The sequence below is a fragment of the Megascapheus bottae genome, chromosome 17, assembly GCF_031878675.1.
Source record: "Megascapheus bottae isolate mThoBot1 chromosome 17, mThoBot2.hap1, whole genome shotgun sequence".
Classification (NCBI taxonomy): domain Eukaryota; kingdom Metazoa; phylum Chordata; class Mammalia; order Rodentia; family Geomyidae; genus Megascapheus; species Megascapheus bottae.
This window is the reverse complement of record NC_143525.1, coordinates 10,420,082-10,436,580: the sequence shown is the minus strand read 5'-3', so window position 1 is coordinate 10,436,580 and position 16,499 is coordinate 10,420,082. Positions and strand designations below refer to the sequence as shown.

The window sequence follows — 16,499 nt, the reverse complement described above, 5'->3', positions numbered from 1 at the left end:
AAGATTGGCTTTCTACTGGGGAAGATGTATAGGAGCTAGAATCAGAGCCATGATATTTAATGATTACTTTTGCTTGTTAGAAATTTCAAATAACATGAAAGAAATTATACTTTTAAGTTTTTTCAAAAGAAGAATTAAAACAACATCAAAAAAGGAGTAGGAGTCCACCGTACCACACCATAAAATTGGATTTGACTGTTACTTATGTATTATTAACTCTTGCTTCCTATATTGAACATGGTCTACCTCAAATATTATTGGCACACAAACAGAAGTACTCTCTTCTCTCTGATCTGCCCTCTCACACCCCTACTTACAAAGGAGAAGCTAATAGCAAAACCCTTACATCGACCTGGTCCTTACTGACAGCTCTGAAATTATTTTTTAGTCAGATACTCAAAGCACTCTCACAAAGTGAATAGGGCAGATGTTACTATGTTCTCTCTTTATAATGAAGAACTCAGGCTCTTAGTAGAGGAGATACCTTCCTAAGGCCACAGATATTATTAGAAGGCTGAAGCTGGGCTTCCAGGTGCTGGTAGCTGTGGCAGGAATGACCTAAATCACTGCCTATTAGGGACTCATAAGCAGACATCTCTCTGTGGGACAGATAGGGGCAGATAGCATGCTTTAATTGCAGGCAATGAAAGAAGGAGAGAAGTATCAACTTTGATATCCTCTTTAAAATTTTTTATTTTTTAAAAAATGGTCAGTTCAGTGTGTCAGTTTATGAGTGCAAAGTATCTTGATCAATGTCACTCCTTCCATCTTTCTTCTCTATCCCCACCCCACCTATCCTTCAAGTTATCTGGTTTTATTATCACATTATGTACATTGAATATTTTGACTGTATTTGCCCCCCCCCTCCCTTACGGCCTCTCCTTTCATTCCCCTCTCCCACTTATTCCGACCAAAACATTTCAGCTTCTCAATATTCTTTTTTTTTTTTTTGGTCAAACTGTAAGTTAGTTGTTCAAAGGCGTTACACCATTGGTACTTACTGTAAACACCCACTAGATCCTGGCATCAGTCCATCTTCCAGGAATTTCACAGTGAGATGGCAACTGGTCAGTCATGGTTTTCTGAATGCTTTTCTGTGCCTAGGCTACTTCAGGGTTCCTGGAATTATAGAAAGTAGCAGTGAGCAAAAAAGGCTCCAGAGGCTCAGTGGCATTCTTGATGTTCACATTGCAGGGCCAAAGCTTTTCAATACCCCAAATGCAGTGCTTTACCTCTTCCTCCTTTACAGCAGGTGGCAGGCCATTCCTTTCTGTCTTGGGTTCAGCAATAATATAAGCCATCCATCATCTCCTGGGGCCTACTGTCAAGGGGAACTACTGACAGAACAACCCGACAAAGTGCAATGAGTTAAGAATGGAGTATTAGGGGAGTCCCAAGAGGGAGTGAGGAAGGAGTGGTCAGAGGAGAACTCAGAAAGCATCAGAGGAAGGGCCAGGATCCTGGATTGTGAAGCCCTGCTCTTCCTCCCCTTCCTGTCTCTGTTCACACTCATTGCACCAGGCCCTAAGATCCTCTGGTCTTAGTGGACCAGAAAACCCTCTACTGGCTGGTTTGCCCATTTTTCTTTCTAAACCATGGATATTATTGGACTTCTTTGTGGTTTCTTGGAGCCATTCTGTGTGAGAGAAGAAGCCGGTGGGGATATGTAGGAAATAAATGAATTAGTACTTTAAGATTCAGCACTACTTGGTGTGGCCTAGATGTAGTTAGAGGCCTGTGCGAGGAGCCCTGGGGGAGGGGGAGGTTGAGATTCAGGGGGCTGCAGGCCCTCCTAGGAGACAGGTAACTTGTGAACATGTTCCTGGAAGCAGTGCAAAGACAACTCTGCGGCTGAACGTGGGGCTCGAGTGACAGAGTACCTGCCTCACAAGAGCAAGACCCTGACTTCAAACCCCAGTACCACAACAAAACAGAACAAATAATGGTGGCAGTGGTCATTAAACAATGGAGAATGGCACGCTTAGAGCGCACCTCCTAGGAACAAAGTGGACCCCACGCCTATTTCAATTTGGATTTCATCCTTGAGGGGCTGCAAAGGATGAGTGGTGAGACCACGATAAGAACAGGGCAGGCCTCCAAGGTGGTTCAACATGTCGTGAAAGCCGGAAAGGAGGCAAGGGTGGAGTCTTTTAGGAATGCTCCCGTGATCAACATCCCGTCCTTCTCCCTTCCTTCTTAGCCTTTGCTACCACCTTTCTGCTATGTTTTACAGGACCGACTTTTTTGAGATTCCATGTTTAAATGAGATCATGCAGAATTTGTCACAACTTAACATAATGTCTTCCATCTGTTGTTAGGAATAACAGGAACTTCCTTCTTTTTAAAGGCTATATATTAGTATATATTAAGACATAGATCACATTTTCCACTGGTGGACACTTAGCTGGTTCCACAGTTGGGCTGTGTAAATAATGCTGAATGAATATGGAAAGTCAGGTCTCTCTTTCACAGGCCAATTTCAATTCCTTCGGCTATGTACCCACAAGTAAGATTGCTGGATCATAGGACAGTAGCATTTTTAGTCTTTTTTTTTTTTTTTTGGTATCACAGTGGTACTGGGGTTTGAACTTAGGGCCTTGAGCTCAACTTTTTTTTTGCCCCCACCTGGTACTTTTCCTCTGGTTCTGGCTTTTTGCAAGTTAATTAGGGATAAGGCTCTCCTCTGATTCTCCCCTGAGTTGGCCTTGTACCATGAGCTTCATGTCTCAGCATTCTAAGTCGCTAGGATTACAGGTGTGAGCCACTGGTACCAGTGGCTTGCTAATAGCCACTCTAATAGGGGTGAGGTGTTACCTCATCATGATTTTAGTGTGCGCTTTCTCAGTGAATAGGAGAATTAAAGTATTTTTCATGTATTTGCTGATCATTGAGAAATATCTGTTCAGAACCTTGGCTTATTTTTAAACATGATTATCACAAAAAGATGCATAGGAGAGGTGATAAAAATGGGCCATTAACTTTTCTGTAATGTACCCTTAGATGAAAACATTATATTGCACGTCATAAACAGACACTAGTATTAGCAGCACAAAAAATTAAGTAAAACACAAAGCATCATTTAACAAAAGCTAAAGCTTCTTAGACTGTTCTGCAGAGCTAGTGAGCCTGCATTCTTGGGTGTAGATTAGGGAAAGCTCCCATCATCTGAAAGTGCATTCCATGAGGTGACGTTTGGGAACATAAGGTTATAATAATGAGTGGCGAGGTTTACAATAATGAGGGATTGAGAAATACTGGACAAGAGGCCAAGATATGAGGCCTAGTGTGGGGAGGGTCTCCCCTTGCAAAATGTGCACACTTCAGTGCTTGCCTTCCTAGAAATCTTTGTATGATGCATGGGATCGTGAATCTGTACACACAAGTTCATGTGTGGTATCCACTGTATGGAGACAAACAAAGGATAGCATTTCACCACTGGCCATCTCTTCCGGTCTCAAGGCCCAGTGTAACTCAGGGGTGTTTCTGGGAGTGCAATCTCATAGGCACAGTTGCCAATGAAAAGTGGAATTAATTTACTATGAGACTTTTGCAAAATAAATTACGTAATGTGTTCAAAGAGGAAAGAAACTCCCCTGGGGTTGTATGTGGTCTGGATCACGACAGTGTGGTATTCCTGTCTGCACTGGGAGCAAGGGGCTGACTGGGTGTCACTGCCTGGGTCTCACCTGGAAAACTCAGCTGGAAGTTGTGGGGACTTGATGCACACCTAAGAGAAGCAACAGAAAATTAGAAAGATGAGGGTGGGCAGAAGTGGTGAGAAAGGACTGAGCAGTAGTGCATGTGTGGGTCAGGCTCAGTACTCTGTCTTGGTTGTCTTTCTAGAAACTTAGTTTTGTTCACTGTTTGTTGATTGATCTCTGCACTCTCAGGAAGGATGTGAGGTGAAAAAGAAACAGAAATGACATCCCTGGATGATTGGGTAAATGCCAAGTAGTGGAATTGCTGGGTCATAGGGAAGCTCTATGTTTAGCCCTTTGAGGCACTGCTACACTGCTTTCCATAGTGGTTGAATGAGTTTGCACTCCCACCAACAGTGTAGTAGTGATCCCTCCTGGCCACATCCCCTCCAGCATCTGTTGTTATTAGTTTTCTTGATCCTGGCCATTCTAACTGGAGTGAGGTGGAATCTTAGAGTTGTTTTGATTTGCATTTCTTTTATGACCAGAGATTTGAGCATTTCTTCATGTGTCTATAGGCCATTTTTGTTTCTTCTTCAGAGAAGACTCTCATTAAGTCTTTGGCCCATCTTTTAATGGGATGGTTGTTACTTTGGATATTAGTTTTGGATTGATTCAATTTTTTGAGCTGTTGATATATTTTAGATATGAGGCCTTTGTCTGTTGTATGGTTGGTGAAGATCTTCTCCCACTCTGTAGGCTTCCTAATTAATTTACTAGCTATATCCTTTGCCCTACAGAAGCTCTGCAGTTTAATGCAGTCCCACTTATCCAGCCTTTCACTGATTTGTTGTGATTCTTGGTCCTTATTAAGAAAGTTTTGACCTGTGCCAAGGAGGTCTAGTGTATCTCCTATTCCTTCTTGTAAAGTTTACAGAGTGTCGGCTTTTACCTCCAGGTAAAATACCTCCAGGTATTGTTACAGTATCTCACTTTGTTATCTGATATATTGAATTTATTTGTATTTGGTTATTTGAAATTAGATAGGGAAGGGGGGAAAACCAAGATGGGTGGGGGGGTGGGGGGGAGGGTAATGGGTACCAAGACATGTGAAAGGGTATCAATGTATGTGAATTAAGGCACTTTCTATCTGGCAAATATCATGTAACCCTTTTATTAATTACAATAAAAAATATTAAAAAAAGAAAGTTTTGACCTGTGCCAAGGAGGTCTAGTATATCTCCTATTCCTTCTTGTAAAGTTTTCAGAGTGTCGGCTTTTACCTCCAGGTCTTTGATCCATTTGGAGTTAATTCTAGTACAGGGTGACAAAGAAGGATCCAACTTTAGTTTTCTGCATGTGCTTAACCAGTTCTGCCAGCACCACTTGTTGAAGAGGCTATCTTTCTTCCATTCTATTTTTTTGGCTCCCTTGTCAAAGATTAGGCAGCCATAGGTCTGCAGCACAACAATGTTCATTGCAGCACTATTTACCATAGCAAAGATATGGAACCAACCCAGATGTCCCTCAGTTGATGAGTGGATCAACAAGTTGTGGTATTTGTACACAATGGAATTCTATGCTGCTGTCAGAAAGAATGACATCGCCCCATTTGTTAGGAAATGGAAAGACAGAAAAAATCATATTACGTGAAGTAAGCCAGACTCAAAGGAACTTAGGTTCAATGGCTTCCCTCATTTGTCATAATTAGTAGAAACCTTGGGCTCTCCTAGCAGAGATTTGCAATAGAGCAAAACCTTGATACAAAAGGCCATATAGTAGGATGCTGAATGAAAGGATCTCTAGGATATAGAAACGTAAGCCATATAATGAATGATTGTTGTCCTTAAGGTACTGTTATCTCTCATCTCTTTTGCTGTCCCTTGGTTATCTCATATTGTTACACTATCTCACTTTGTTACCTGATATATTGGATATATTTATATTTGGTTATTTGAAATTGGATAGGGAACAGGGGAAAAGAAGATGAGGGGTGGGGGTGGGGCGGAGGGAAATGGGGACCAAGACATGTGAAATTGTATCAATGTATGGGAATTAATGCACCTTCTATCTGGCAAATATCATGTAACCCTTCTATTAATTACAATAAAAATATATGAAAAAAATGACATCCCTCTTTCGCTCCACTCCCTATCTATCTTTTGATCTATCTCTCTAATCATTGTCTTCTATCATCTATGTATTATCTGTCTACCTAATCATCTATCTATCTTCTAGCACTATCTATGTATTATCTATCTTATTAATTATGTCTTACACCAATTGCCTTTTTCATTGAAACTTTGATTTAGAAAAGGATAATGTAGTAGTTTGTTTTAAAACAACTTAGTGAGTTTGGCACACCTGTAATTCTAGATACTCAGGAGACTGATCTCTGAAGATTAAGGTTCAAAGCCAGCTTGGGCAAGGAAGTCCGTGAGATTCTTACCATCAATAGCCAGAAAAAATCCTGAAATGGAGCTGTGGTTCAGAATGCTAGCCTTGAATAGAAAAAACTAAGAAAGCCGGGTGTGGTGGCTCTCGCTTCTAATCCTAGCTACTCAGCAGGCTGGGATCTGAGGAATAGGATTCAAAGCCAGCCCCAACGCTAAAGAATGTAAGACTCTTATCTCCAGTTAATCACTAGAAAATGGGAAGCAGGACTGCATCTCAAGGGATAGTGTGGTAGCCTTGAGCTGAAGACCTTGGAGGCAGCACCCCGGTCCAGAGTTCAAGGCCCATGACCTACAAAAAAAAAAAAAAAAAAAAGGCTGAGATAGTGTCCAGGCTTTCACTTCAAGTTCTAGTATATCGGCACAGATACAGACATAGACACACCGACACACAGACATATGGACACACACACACACACACACACACACACACAGTTTTATTGAAACAAACAGCAATAAAACTGGTAGGATGTGGGAAAAATGAAATGGTAATACCCTGTATATTAGTATAGTCACTATAAAGTCAGTATGGAGGTTCCTCAAAAAATTAAAATTGGAACTACCATGTGATTCTGCTGTAGTACTCTTGGATATATATTTAAAGGAATACATGTCAGCATGTAATAGAGACATTGTGCATTCATGTTTATTGCTGCACCATTCACAGTGGCTATGGAATCAGCTTAGGCGCCCATCAACAGATGAATGGACAAAGAATATACGGTATATTTGCCATAAAAAGTCATAAAAGAATGAAATTATGATACCTATAGAAAAATGGCAGGAACTAGAGATCATCAAGTGAAGTCAAAACAGCCAGTCTTAGATAACTGCTTCCTTTTTTTCTCTCATGTAAATCTGAAACAAAATGAGTGACAAGTACAAATCAGAAATTGTTTAGAGGGCTGGGGTCCAAGTGGGAGGGTAAAAAGGGATTGTGAAGTGGGTTGAATAGGATTGAAGTACTTTATGTGCGTGTATAAAAATAGAATAATGAAGCTGGATGCCAGAAGCTTATGCTTGTAATCTTAATTATTCAGGAGGCTGAGATCTGGAGAATTGCAGTTCAGGGCATAAAAATCATCCAGATTCATCTCCAACTAACCAGAGAAAAACAGTCTGGAGGTGTGGTTCAAGTGGTAGGGTGCTGGCTGTAAGCAAAAGCTGAGCTGAGAGTTCGGGGCTCTGAGGTCAAGCCCCAATACCAGTTTGTGCACGCATGCACATGTGCACATACACATGCACGCATGCACATACACATACACGAAGCACATACACACACATGAAGCACATTAAAATTGTTTCTGAAGTGGAGGAGGGGAGATAAATTGTAGTGGGGGGTGAATATGATCGAAGTGTACTGTATGCACGTATGGAAATACCACAGTGAAACCCTTAGCATAATTCATGTACACTAACCAAAACGTTCATCTGTATTACACTGCTCATTCCAAATAACTCATCAACTTAACTCACACATTTCAATGTTAAGTATCTTCACAGGGTGGCCGGCAAATCCCCACAACCTGGGTACAGTTAGAATATTTTCATCACCAACCAGAATCTCCTTGACCTTCACCAGCACCATCCAACTCTCCTGTTCTCCTTCAGCCTGAAGCAACTGTATGTCCAGTCTCTCCAGAGTTGTCTATTCTCAACATTTCAAAGGAATGGACCCTGTGAAATGAGTCAGGAATGACATGGAATTGACTCCATATAGTATCATAAAAGTAAGGAAAAGCCAACCAACCGGGTGCTCATGCCTGGAGGCTGAGATCAGAGAATCAGCATTTAAAGCCAGTCCAGGCAGGAAAGTTCTTGAGACGTTTATCTCCACTTAGCTACCAGAAAACTAGAGGTGGAGCTCTAGCTTTCATGGTAGAGTTTTGGCTTTTTTTTAAAAATAATGTTTTTATTAACTTTAAGTAGTTATACAAAGGACTTTACCATTCATCAAAGCATTTTATGACTGTAATATGTCTTGACCAATGTCACCCCTCTTAACATCCTCTCTTGTCCCTCCCAACTAACCCCTTCCCTCGCTTTTCTTTTTTTAATTGTATTTTATTGTTGGGATAATGTATACAGGGGTTACAGTTACAAAACCAGGAGAAGGGGTATCAAGGTTTGAGAAGTAATGTACCCATTGCCTGATGAATGTGGAGTGCTAGCTTTGAGCAAAAACACATAAGGAGCCAGGTGCAGGTGGCTCATATGTATAATTATCGCTGCTCAGAAGGCCGAGTTTTGAGGATCCTGTTCTGTAGCCAGCCTTGGTAGGAAAGTCTGAGAGACTCTTTTTAACCACCAAAAGAACTGGAAGCAGAGCTGTAGTTCGAGTGGTGGAACACTAGCTGAGAGAGAGGGGGGAGGGGCAGGGGGTGCCTCAGGGACAGGGTCCAGTTCCTGAGTTCAAGCTCTAGGACTATCACACACAAAGAATATGGAAAAATGTGCACTTTATAGTTGCCCAATAAGTGTTGTTGAATTAATTTTGCTTTGTTAACGTGCTCAACACTGAATCTACAGGTAGGTAACAGGACAAAATGAAGTGTAGGTTAAGCAGGTAGATTCCAGAGCTAAGCTTTCTGGACATGCATCCTAGGTTGATGCACCCACAGTTCTGCAAGATGTAGCATCTCAGGCACATTATTCACTGAAATCAGTATCTTTATTGAAAAAACAAAGATAAAAAATGACAACTTAGACTGGGTGTGGTTGTCCTCGCCTACAATCACAGCCACTTGGGAGTTGGAGATAGGAAAGTCTCAGTCTGGGTAGAAACCAGCCTGGGTAAGAGCCCAAGATGTCACCTGGGAAAAAAAGAAAAACTTCAAGAAAACCCTAAAAGTCAAAAGAGAAGGAAAGTGGGGCTCTAGCAAGTGCAGAGCCCTGATTTCAATCCCTAGTGCTGCCAATTGCACCTTAGCCTTCCGTTCAGGGTGCTTGTGAGGCTCTTGGCAGGTTGCCTGACCTCTGATAAGCCTGTAATAAAAGCTGGCCGGATGGCTTTAAATATTCAAAGGGCTGCAAGTCCAGAAGCACATGAATGACTTTCAATGTATGATCAAAGGGTGAATGTTTGTGGTGGGTTTCAGGGCAGAGACTTGTTTTTGCAGAGCCTAGATCTATCTGTACCTACTGAGTTTACAACTGAGTTTTGGAGCTGCTGTCTTATTTTGGATCAAGCTGCTTTGTTTGGGACTAGTGAACTCCTGGAGATCAGTGAATAACTGTACCAGTAGAAGATGACCTTTGGCCTGGAACTTAAAAGCTGGTTTTGAATAAACCAGACTGGGAGGGACAGGAGCAGAGTGAGTGTGATGGGGATTTCTTGTTTGCTGTTCTTACACACAGATGATTGGTTTCTCTCCCTCCCTCTCTCTCTCCCTCCCTCCCTTCTTTTTTTTGGTACTGAAGCTTAAATTAAGAGCGTGGAGCTTGTTTGGCTTGTTTGATGACCTGGTTGGTGCTCTACCACATGAGCCATGCCTCCAGCCCTGCTTTGTTTTGTAGAGGAAGTCTCACAGACTTTTCTACCTGAGCTGGACTCAAACAGTGACCTTCTAGAGCCTCAGATCTCAGGTTCCTGAGTAGCCAGGATTACAGGAGTTGCCCACCAGTGCCCAGCTATGTGCTTTGATGCCTTTAATTACAAATTGAATGTTGACGTGCATGGTTTTTATGATTTGAATGCTTATCCTCCCCTCCCCCACCACCCAGCCCCCCAGTTTGTGCATTGGAAACTTAATCCTTAGTATTCTGGCAATGATAATTGGAGGAGGTGGTGTTTAGGAGTGGGTCATGAGGCTCTGCCCTCATGAATGTCTTGATTCACTTGTGGACTAATGAATTAAAGGGTTATGGTGGGATGGGATTTGCTGTGTAAATGAGTTCTCTTCTATTATATGCTTACTGTGTCTCCCCGTGTGACACACGTGTGATGTCTTGGTGTGTATGAGGCTCTCACCAGAAGCTGAGATGTGGTGCCAGAACCTGGGCTTGGCAGCCTCTACAACATGACCTAAATAAGCTTCTAGCTTTATATAAATTTATTTTTATGCTTTGTATACATTCATTTACATAGTCTGATGCATTTTATTACAGCAACAAAAAAGAGACCACTAGCTGCCTGTGGGGCCTCCAGTCTGTAAACACAGCATGGTGATGGGAACTTTGGGTGTGAAGCCCACCTGGGCTGCTTAGGGAGACTCCATGTCACATCCACAACTGCAGACACAACAGGAAAACAGATTAAGACAACAGACAACGGAATTTTTGTGGGCTTCAGTTTCATTATTTTATAAAACGGGGGGTCGAGTGGTAGATTCTTGTAGGTGTGTGTGTGTGTGTGTGTGTGTGTGTGTGTGTGTGTGTGTGTGTGTGTGCGCGCGCGCGCGCGTGTGCGTGCGCGCGCCCGCGCTCGTGCGCTCCTGCTTGTGTATACCAGTCCAATGACTTGAACTCAGGGCCTGGACATTTTCCCAGTGCTGTTTGGCTCAACCCTAGTGCTCTACCTCTTGAGTCACAGCTCTGTTTCTGGTTTTTTGTAGATACGATTCTCATAGACTGTCCTACCCAGGCTGGCTGCACACATGGATGTTTCTAATCTTACTCTCCCGTGTAGCTGGGATTATAGGTGTGAGCTACCATTCTGTCCAGGCTGCAGGGACGCCTGGGAGGTGAAAGGGCTCACCAGCAAGGAGGCTGGTTTGTACATGTTTGGCTTACCCCTTCTCACAGCCAATGGCAGCCTGATCAACCCGGCCGCATGCCAGGCTGACTCTTGGGGAATTTCCTGCCCACACTGGAGGGAAAAATGCACTTTCCCCGAGCCAGCACTCAAAGGCCAGGCAGGCCCTGTGGGAAGAAAATAACTCAGGCTATGGATTTTCTCTTCTAGGTTTGGAGCCCTGCCATGAACAACACAGAGGCAGACACAATTAGCATTCTGGTGTCCATGTGCATTTGCAGGTGGCCAGGATAACGCTACTCTCAAGTGACACTTGGTCCCAGGCTCTGTCCCTCATCTAGGCCCATTTCTCATGCAGTGCTAGTTCTAGAAGTAGCTCAGAATCATGTCAATCAATGTGCAGCAGACTTGTGGGCTGACTCTGTGGAGGTTCTCGTGGGCTCGCTGTCCAAATCTGTGCTTGGCCTTGCCTTTGTCCACTCCACAAAGATGTCTACTGTCTTCCTCCACTTTGCTAGGAGAAAGGACAGTGCCATTTCAGACTGGCCTAACGCTACCCCCGTGTTCCCCCACCTGATCCTGCTGGACCAGCTCTTCCCAGCCTCCCCAAACCTCTGGGCCTTTTTGCCCCTCCTTGGAGATGTTGGCCTTCCCTCCTTCCCTCCCTCCCTCTCTCTTCTTTCTTTCTTTCTTTCTTTCTTTCTTTCTTTCTTTCTTTCTTTCTTTCTTTCTTTCTTTCTTTCTTTCTTTTCTTGTCAGTCCTGGGGCTGGATTTTATTCAAGGCTAGCTCTCTGCCACTTCTGCATATGCGGTACTGAGAAATTGAACTCAGGGCTTCACGCATGCTATACGAACACCGTACCATTAGGCCATGCTCCTGGTCCCCCATGTCCTTTCTTGATGTGAAAACAAGCATATTGAAAAGACGTAGTGATGACTCTTGGGGTACAGGGATCCCTGGAAAGTATACTCCGGGAGGCATGGCTCAGCTGACTTGAGCGCTGCAGCATGAGAAGGGACTAGAAGGAGTTGAAGGGCTAGACTAGGAAAAGAACTGGAGCTTACGCAGAGCTTTTGGAATGAGAGCAGCAAGCAGGGCAGGTAGTGGGTGGGGGCGTGAGGAGATGGGAATTCTAGTTGGGAACTTTTTTTGTTTCATTACTAATATTTGAACTTAGGACCTTACACTTGCTAGTCAAAAGCTCTACCACTTGAGCCACTCTGCCACTACCTTACCTTGTGTGTGTGTGTGTGTGTGTGTGTGTGTGTGCATGCACACGTGTGTACAAGTGCACACATGCTGATACTAAGGTTTGAACTCAGGGCCTTGGCACAGTCCTGGAGCTCTTTTGCTTAAAATTAGTGCTCTACCACTTGGGCCACAGCTCAACTTCAGGCTTTTTGTGGTTAATTGGAGATCAGAGTCGCACGGACTTCACCTACCCAGATTGGGTTTTGAACTACAGTCTATAGATTGTAGTCTCCTAAGTAGCCAGGAGACTGCAGTCATGAGCCACCAGGCTGCCAGTACCTTTTAATATCAGTTATTTTCCAGGTAGGGTCTTGCTTCATACCTGGGCCATCCTGGCTTCAGTTCTCCGTCTTGTGCTTCCCTGTGTCTCTGGGGCTGACAGGTATCTAACACTATGTATAGCCACCGTGCTTCCCCTGCAGTTAGGATAACAGTGAACAATTACCATGCCCGAGCTCTAGTTGAGATGGAATCTTGAGAACTTGTATATCTGAATTGGTCTCCAACCATGATCCTCTGATCTTTGCCTCGGGGTAGATTACAGATTTGCCCCACTGTGCCAAACTGTGATAGAAGCGATGCATTTTCCTACTACTAAATGATAACATTGCAACTAAAACATAGATCTTATTCCTTCCATCCTGGGCTCTATTCAGACCTCACTTCTCAAGATTATGAAGAACCCAGAAGAAGAGGGATAGTGGAAACAGCTGGTGATTTGAGGAAAGTGCTTGCTTTGCTTACATATTAACTTTACCATTTTGCTTGCCCAGAAGTGAGACGACTTCAGGTTTCCTGCCAGACAAGTTGAAGGCAGAGACTGGAGAAGGTAGAATAAAAAAGATGGATACCAAAAAGCTGCTCAAGAGGTGGAAATAGGAGCAACACAGGTGGTAGCTGGCCCAGGCAAAGTGAGGGAGACCTTAGCTCAAGAAACAAACCAGGTGTGGTAGAACACACTATAATCCTAGCTGCTAGGGAGGCAGAGGCAGAAGGATCGTAGACTGAGGTCACTCTAAGAAGCAGCATGAGACCCTATCTCAAAACAACTTAAAGAAAAAAAAAAGGGTGGGGATGTGGCTTACATAGGGGAGCCTTAGCCTAGCAAAGGCAAAGTGAGGCCTTGAGCGCGATCCCCAGGGCTGCCCCTCCCCTGGGGAGGCTCATTTCAGGGCTAGAAGACTGGCATAAAGAAAGTCCAGTCTGGGTCCTGAATCGCCAATAGACAACCACAGTTACGCTGCCAGACTTCACAGTTTGCTCTACATCTCCTTTGAACTTGAAGTGTTGTTCAGAGCAAGGGTCACAGGAGAGGTTAGGTCCAGTGATCCTATGGTCACACCTAGACAGGTCCGTGGCATGGAAGGGAAGGGGTTGGATTCTGATTAGCCTTTTGCAGAGAACGAGGCTCTTTCTGGATGCTCCTCCAAATACTTTGTTTCTGAAAATGTTGGGAGCTTGTTGGGAAGATCCACCCCAGCTCTGGATCTGAGGGTAAAGCCCAGCTTCTTGGGTTCTGAGAAAGTGAACCTCTGGACTCAATCTGTGTGTGGCCCAGTGTTAAATGAAATCAGTTCTACTCTGCTGAGCTCAGAGTTTCCAATGAAGTCAGGCCAGGCACAGGAAGTACTGTTTTGTTTTGTTTTTTTTTTTGGTCCCACATGACCTAGTCTTTCCATCCTGAGGGGAGGGATGGTCCTTCCCAAATCCACCACTGATCACTGCCTCTCCTGAGCCAGCTGGGCTCCCCGAGACCAAGGGCAGCAGGTTCAGGCAATTGTAACATCAGCATGGTAACTGGTGATGTCACAATGTCATTTAGCAACTCAACCTCTTCTTGGCAGCAGCAAGAGGATGGTTGGCTGCAACAAGGAGAAGGGGGACATGGGAGCCAGACTGCTAGGGACAGCACAAGATAAGAAATAAGCCCCAAGAAGAGCACGGCCAGGAAGAATGAGAAATCACAAACACTTGTCAGGTAACAGTCTGGGCAAGGTCGTAATTTCTCCAGCTAGAGCATCTGCCCTCTGCGGACTCCAAGGACTGAAGGCAGACTGGACTTTGAGAAGGTCATTCCTGCCACTAAAGGACAGTCTACCTGCTGGTGAAAGGGTTTCCCGTCTCCACATTCCTTCCCTTTCTCCCAATCACAATCTGGCCCCCCCACCTCACCCCTGAGACTGTTAAACATTATAAACCAAGCTCTGCCCTCACCCCTGAATTCTGATTTGCTTGGTCTGCAGAGCCCTCAGGCATGGGTGTGTTTATACAAGTGGTCAGGTTATTACACTGTACAGCCTGGGAAGATGACTCTATTTCTTAAAAGAAGAAAAATAACACAAGAATATAGGCAGATGCATTTCTCCTGGAGAGATGGAACGGAGGGTCTTCTGTCACCAGGTCCTTTGCAAACGTGTGACTGGGGCCCAGGGGAATACAGGATCAAAATGTTCAGCTAGAGCTCATTGAGGTTTTTCTTTACTAAGAGCATACTGAGTGGGCCAGCATCCATCGCTCACTCTTAGCTACTTAGGAAACTGATCTAGAGGATCAAGATTTGAAGCCATTCTGGGCAGAAAAGTCTATGAGACTCTTATCTTCAAAAATACAAGTAACTAGCAAAAAGAAGGGTTGGAAGCACCAGTACTGATCAAACAACCTGTAGGAAGGAAGATAATTAAGAGAGACACAAGTAATTAATGGTATTCAAGTAGCATATTTTTGTAGCCTATGTATTTATTTATTTTTGCCAGTCTTGCAGTTTGAATGCAGGGCCTGGGCACTGTTCCCAGACTTCTTTTGCCACATTCTCAGTCCTAATTAATTAATTTTAAAATTTGGTGCTGGTCCTAGGACTTGAGTTCAGGGACCAGGTGCTATTCCTGATCTTTCTGTGCTTAAAACTGGCACTCTGCTATTTGAGGCATAGCTCTAGTTCTGGGTATGTTGGTCTTGAGGCTTGAACTCATAGCCTGGGCACTGTCCCTGAGCTTTCATTTGCTCAAAGCTAGCACTCTATCATTTTGAACCATAGCTCTACTTCCAACTTTTGGGTAGTTAATTGACGACAAGAATCTCATGAACTTTGCTGCCTGGGCTAGCTCAGAACCACAATCCTTAGATCTCAGCCTCCTGAGTAGCTAGGATTATAGCCATGAGTCACGGTTACCCACCTCAAGTTGCTTATTTAAAAATAATTTGGCCATGAGCTCAAGCCCCACAACCCACAAAAAATAAAAAAATAAAAATAATTCCAAGTAGCTGGATGCCAGTGGTTCATGTCTGAAATCCTAGCTATTGAGGGGGCTAACATCTAAGGAGTGCAGTTTAGGCAACAAGTTCATGAGACTCTTGTCTTCAATTAACCATCCAAAAATCAGAAATAGCGCTGTAGCTCAAGCGGTAGAGAGCAGCCTTAAGCAAAACAATAAAAAGCTTAGGGACAGTACCCAGGCCCTGAGTTCAAGACCTCGGACCTGCTTACATAAAAAAATTCAGAACAATGGGGCCTGGGGTTTGGCCTAGTGGTTAAAGTGCTTGCCTAGCATGCACAAAGACCAGGGTTCGATTCCTCGGTACCACATACATAGAAAAAAGCCGGAAGTGGTACTGAGACTCAAGTGGTAGAGCTCTAGCTTTGAGAAAGTCCAAGGACAGGCCCTGACCTCAAGCCCACGACTGGCAAAAAAAAAGATTCAGAGCAAGTATTAAAAGATACCAGTCAAGCCAGATGCTGCTAGTTCATGCTAGTAATCCTAGCTTCCCAGGGTGCTGAGATCTTAGGATCAAGGTTTGAAGCCAGCCCAGACAGGAAAGTCTTTGAGACTATTATCTAAAATTTACCAAAACAATAACACTAACACCAACAAACCAGAAGTGGAGCTGTGGCTCAAATGGTAGGGGGTTAACTTTGAGCCTGGACAACATCCAGGCTCTGAGTTCATGCTTAGTCTATATGCGTGTGTGTACACGATATCAGTACATAAAAAAATCTTAGTATAAAGCTTTATAATGAAACCTTAAGAACAAGGTTATAAAGTGTATGGATGGAGACTCTGCCTCTGGATGCATGAGTCACCCTTCTTACCCAGATTTACAAAGACAGGGCCAGCACCCAGGCTGCCTGCCACTCCAGGCTAGGGTTTTTAGGATCCAGGATCCCTGGAAATCTCCAACAGGCTCTTTCCAGATTGGCTTGTGTGATGTTGAGTTCATGCATGTGAGAGAGAAATAGAAGTTGGTTAAGGAGATGGGAAGCTGGAGGGCCTGGGTTCACATTGAAACACTGCCACCTGTCTGACTAGTTCGCACTGATTGGCCTTGTGAGAGAGCAGGCTGTCCAAAGCTCAGGTGACCTCCTGTGTCTCAAGGTCACAGCCAGGGACCCTGACTCACATTGCCACCCTCCCTGGTGGCACGTGTTTCTTCTCAGTTCTGGGACTCAGGCAGGGCACAGAAAGGC

The 16,499-nt window shown here is 44.0% G+C and overlaps 1 protein-coding gene across 3 annotated transcripts in view; it reads left to right on the top strand.

Moving 5' to 3' along the window:
* Window positions 1-16,499, top strand: part of Cdrt4 (CMT1A duplicated region transcript 4) — an 80,514-nt gene that overhangs the window by 34,925 nt on the left and 29,090 nt on the right. Inside the window, exon 1 of one of the 3 annotated variants that reach the window (XM_090349568.1) lies at window positions 13,858-14,015. The exons of the other annotated variants lie outside the window; for them this stretch is intronic. The gene's annotated coding sequence lies outside the window, so the exon portion shown is untranslated. Of the gene's footprint in view, window positions 1-13,857; window positions 14,016-16,499 lie in introns of those variants that run through there. 3 annotated transcript variants of the gene reach the window in all.